Source organism: Poromitra crassiceps (genome assembly GCF_964638095.1).
Source record: "Poromitra crassiceps genome assembly, contig: HAP1_SCAFFOLD_360, whole genome shotgun sequence".
In the NCBI taxonomy this organism is placed as follows: domain Eukaryota; kingdom Metazoa; phylum Chordata; class Actinopteri; order Beryciformes; family Melamphaidae; genus Poromitra; species Poromitra crassiceps.
In genome coordinates this window covers 166,282-172,045 of record NW_028152044.1, presented here as the reverse complement: position 1 = coordinate 172,045, position 5,764 = coordinate 166,282, and positions in this window count along the sequence as shown.

Below are 5,764 nucleotides of genomic sequence, written 5' to 3'. Positions count from 1 at the left end.
AGTCTGTGAGTGACCTGTGAGCAGACACCTCGCTTGCATGCAGGGGGGATGCCTGCCTGCCCCGGTGAGGAGGATTTGGCAGAGATTTTATTTTCAGCACTCGTGCTGCATGTGCGCGTGGAGCCCGGGCGCCAGGTTTTTATACGGTCCGTGTGCGAGGAGACACGGGGAGATGACGACAGTCGCGAGGTAGTGTTCATGTATTAATGTAACGTTATGGCACAGTGACTGTAACGTAATAGCCTGTAGGCGCGTGCACCGGTTCACACGGGGGCGAAACTGGAAGCCTGCCTCCGCCATATTATTACCATCTGAGTCAAGCTGACACTATTAATCCCACAATGATATATGATTAGAAAAACTTTTTTGTATTGTATTTGTATTTGCTATCAAATGTGTGTAGCCGAAGAACGGTGTTACTGCGTCTCTGAAACGCGCAGAGGAAGCGGGTCTCACCTGTCGCAAGCTGCGGGGCTGCCCGCGCCGCGTGGAAGACATTAGCTATCTCACGTTTACTGCTTGTGAAAATGTCTTGAAAAGCGAGTGTGGTAGTTCATGTGTCATCATTTCCTCTTGTGGTGTTTTGAAGCATTCCCAGCTCCGTTCACGGCCCAGTGCATGTTGGTGCCATTCCCCGGCTAACCTGCAGCTCACTGAGTCTATCATTTAATGACACAACAGCAGCACATGTCATGTAAATGCGGCTACATTCATCACAACAACAACAACAACAACAGTGTTTATCTGCAGGTGGTTGTGTTTTAAATGGTTGGGATGTCTGTCTGTATCTTCCACAGACACACAGACAGACAGGGTGGCTCTGATGACAATCTGCCTGCTGCCATTTGGTTTATTAACCCCAAATGATTTGCCATGTTTATGGTGCCATTGTCACAGGATGGCATGAGGAGGCTGTTCTTCTTCTTGGCTGGTAATTAAGTGGCGTACTGACAAACGGCTTTCATCAGATCCCTCATGTGGAACGGAGGCTTTCAGGGAGGATAAACCAGAAGACGTCACTTTGCCTCCCGTCTCTCACGGCCTTGTGCTGCCTCTGCAGAGGAGGAAAGTGCAAAGCCTGTGTTGCTGCTGGGAGAAGCACACTCAATTTACAGCACTGTCTCTGTCTGTCTGTCTGTGGAAGGCATCTCTCTGCTCATAATTGTCAGTCTGTTGCTGTCTCCCAGTCTGCCTGGCCAAGCAGGCAGGATGGGCTGTGTTTTTCCCCCCATTTGAAAATCTCTCAATTGTTTTTGTTTCCTCTAGGCAGACATGACTTGTGATAGGGCTGGGCAATATATCGATATCATGATATGAGGCTAGATATCGTCTTAGATTTTGGACATCGGAATATCTTGATATGGCCTAAGTGTTGTCTTTTCCTGGTTTTAAAGGCTGAATTACCGTAAAGTGATGTAAATTTTCTGAACTTACCAGACTGCTCTAGCTGTACTATTATTTGCCTTTACCCACCTAGTTATTATTATCCACATTACTGATGAGTATTTACCATAATTTCATTGTGTAAATATATTGTGAAAGCACCAAGTGAAGTTACACTTCCTAGAGAATACATTGTGATGATGTTGTGTATTACCATTCACCCTAAAATATCGAGATATGATTTTTGCCTCGCCACTTGTAGGTACTTTGGAGGTGTAGATAGATAGGCCTGTTTCCTCCAGTGGATGTTGCTTGTATTTTGTGGGTTTGATTTGGGTCTTGCCATGTCTTTTAAAACGTTTTGTTCCAGCCTGGTCTTCTGCATGCCGTTGAATAATGTTTTCTATATCGCTCAATCCTGCCAATTTCCAAAGAGGTCTGTGTGCCCATCATCACTTCTCCTCCACTCTGTCTGGGTCATTGCCACTGACAACACTGTGGAAGGTCGGAGGTGTTGTGAAATAATCCACTTAATAGAGCCATGCTCCTCAGTGTGAGAGGTGGTGTTGTTAGTGCAGTCATTTGAGCTTCTCCACAGCAGAAGGCTGTAGCCTCCTGGGCTCTGCTGCTGCACTGTGCAGGAGGACAGTGAGTGGAACACCAGAGGTTGTGGAAAGCCCATTGACTGACTGACTGACTGAGTGTGTGTGTGATTTGGCTCTGACTGAGCGAGCATGAGAGAGAGAGAGAGAGAGAGAGGAAGAGACTCTGAAGGACTGTGAACAAAAGAGGCTTCTGGTTCATGCGAGGAGCTCAGGTGTTTTGTTGGAGTGTGACCTGGCTGTCAGTCAGTTACATTAAGAGCATCTTGCGTGAGCCGGAACAACTGGCGACCGTATAACTGGCGACCGTCAGCCAAATGCGTCTGTGGTTTCCACAGCTACGCCAGCTGTTGAAAGGACGCAACAGAATACGTAGCTGTCCTTGTGAATGCCTCCGTTTCGTTCCCCAAATAACATATCAAACCTGTCTGACTGAGATGTCTCATGAGACCTGAGGAACCGTGTCACGCAGGCTAAACACTCAGTCGCATTCTGAACTGACGATGTTTTGTTGTTGAAAACGGGAAGAGCACACACTCAGCACAGGTTGGCCACGCCCACAGATCATCCTGCGACCAGGCCTGCGAGCAATCAACCACCAATCTCAATGGAAAAATACCCTCAATCGCCAAAGTTAGACTACAAGATGCAATACAATGCAAGATTCTATTTGATTTTAATATTGTTTTCTATTTGATCACAATTCTGTAATTGCTCAGTATTGATTTTGTAATGTAATGACTGAATGCCAGACTGTGTTAACAGAAAAAAAGTCTTAACACATTTTCTTCCAAGATACATTATTTACTTTGTTGCCTACTATGAAGAACATATAAATATGACAAATGCATACATATGAATTACTGTAGGCTATATTTTATCCCATTTGTATGCATTGTGTCTCTTGTACAGTGTGCTGTTTACCTTGGTGGAGTTGGAGTGTCCTGTTGATAGTATTGTGTTTCTCGTACTCTGTGACTTGTCCTGGGTTTTACCATTGTGAATTTGCTGCTGTAACAACTGCTATTCACCACAGGACATATATCATCTTTGTAACACAAGAGATGAGCAGTTGTAGGAAACCCACTATATGGGCAGAAGTATGAACACCTAAACATCACACTGTGATTGTTGAGCATCTTTAAAAAAAACATGGGCATTAACATGTGTCCAATAGAGAGCCAAATGACAAAGTCAACAGAATGCTTCTAAAAATAAGTTTCACTTGGTCAAACCAAGCGATTCAGCTATATTTAGACACCAGAACATTTCACTCGGACCAAAACGTCAACAAAAAGTCTAAAAAAACATCTTTAACTTGCGTTTTTCTTTGCTTTTTTGGGTCTGAGTGAAATGTGAAATTGATTCCAATTCTAAATACTGTATAGCTGAATCACTTGGTTTGACCAAATCAAACTAGGCTACTTTTAGCATTTCATGAAATTAATGCAGCAAATGTTTGATTCAACCACACGGAAATAGTGGAGTTTTAAGATCCTGCATCAGCTGGAAAACAACAAATGTTGACAAGACCAAAAATGCATTATAGAATTGAGCCCCCCCCCCCCCCCCAAAACACACACACACACTCCTTACATCCCAACCATACAACAACGCCAATACAGACATCAGAAAGTAAAGTTATTTTAATGAGCGCAGGCCAAAATCAAATACTGTCCCTCAGAGCTAAACTAAGCAAGTAGCCTAAGCTAGGTGGAGGTATATTGCATCTTTTTCCAAGCTTTGTCTGAGGGGAAGCCCATAGTCTCAGACTTTGAAACCTCCTGTTGTACATGACACAGAGAAAAAAACATGCACAGCAGCTGGAGGCAGCCCAAACGTAAAAAGTCCCCAGCCATGTCGGCCCGTCCCACACAGACCCAGTGCATTCAATCTGAAAGAACAGAGATAAATTATATTAAATGATCATTCAAAAATAGAATGTAATCTGCATGTAAAGAATTTGGGCTTCCTACCCATTGATCCACAGGTGCCTCTGGGGTGTCCATGACCCCAGTGTCCCATCAGGTCATCTACTGCAGTGGTTCCCAACCTTTTTTTGTCTTATGTACCGCTTGAGCTGTTTTGCCAGGCCAATAGTAGCCTACCCCCTCACTCATGCCTGTTGATGATGCTCCTAAATTTGTTCTATAACTTTTAGTGTAATAATATGCAGATGTACAAAGAAATCCATACAAAATATATGTTTCACTGAACTGACGTGTTTGGGATTGGCCTCCTTTTTCCTTTTATAACCAGGCCCTCCTAAATCTGAATCTGGAGCGACCGCAACTGGACGTTTTTGAGCCATTTATCAGTCATGTAACAGTTGACACCTGTCGGGGGGAACTAGTGCATGTGTGTGCATGTGCCATTTTAACAATGGGCTTATGAAATTACTTTTGAAATTATTTTTCTCCCATCATTTTGGAAATAAATTGTAATGCCAAATCTTTCCAAGTACCCCCTGCAAGCTGCTCAAGTACCCCTAGGGGTACACGTACCCCTGGTTGGGAAACACTGATCTACTGTATATGCTCCAATTTCACAGCGGGTAGAACAAATGTTTTAAACGGCTGCTATTAGTGTTGGGAACAAGTGGATATACATGGAAACCATTGACAGTGTTTTTTTCTGTTAACAAAGTCTGGCATTTCCAGTCATTAGTGATCATACATTACAAATTCAAGACAAGAAGAGCAATTACTTAAAAAAAATTATCATAGAAAAGAAATTAGAATTCAAACTAATTACAAATAAAATACATAACAAAAATGAGTCAGAGGTCTAATCAGAAATCAAAATAGCCTATATATGTTTTGGAAATCACTCAAGGCGTGTCTGGTTTGTACACATTTCACTGCTTTCTTGAAATTAATAATCTCATTCATGAGGACTAAAAACACTGGTCTGGCATTCTGAATCTATACATCTGTGGATAAATTAGCCATAATAATTAAACTATTGTACATAATTTCATTTTTTGTCTTGTTTTCATTTACTGTTTATTTGAGTAGAGACAGAGACATATAGCCTACATAGGACATTTAAACAAGAAACGGTCTGATGTCATATATCATAACATTTATAGCCTAAGCTAATTTGCTGTTTGTCCCTAGATGTTATTAAAGCAAATATTAAAAGCAAATATAATCTCCATTGTAACTGTGTTGGTCGCAGGATGATCTTTGGGCGTGGCCAACCTGTGCTGAGTGTGTGCTCTTCCCGTTTTCAACGGCACACACCACTGCGAGCCTGTGCGAGGTTCTTTTGGCGCTGTCACGCTTCCAAAAATAAAAAATGGCGGAGGCTGCTGGGCGCTGATGTTGCAATGGGGCAATATGGAGCTGTCATTTCTTTCCATAAAAGTTCTTTGCCCAGGTCAGGTGACCAGGTGCTTTATATGTAGCAGTACGGAGCACCAGGTTAAAGACTGAGGCCAGAGCACAAATCCAACACAGGAGGGCGTCCCCGCTCCACAGACGGCAGCCCCTGCTCAGCAGCAGGTCGGGAGCGCGCCGACGGCAGGGAAGCAGAGAGAAGAGACAGCAGCTCCCACCAGCCTGCGGCAGCAGAACGGGGGCAACGCACCGGGACCAGACGGGCAGCAGAGTCGTGCCGGCAGTACCAGCAGCAAGGAAAGATCTACATAAGCTGTATGGGAGAGGAAGAGCGCTGATCGGCATCGAGTCCAGCGCTGCCGCTGGAGGTCTGAGGGAGAGGAGTTCCACAGCTACCGAGAGAGAGAGAGAGAGAGCCAGCCATCCCCGGGGGAAGCA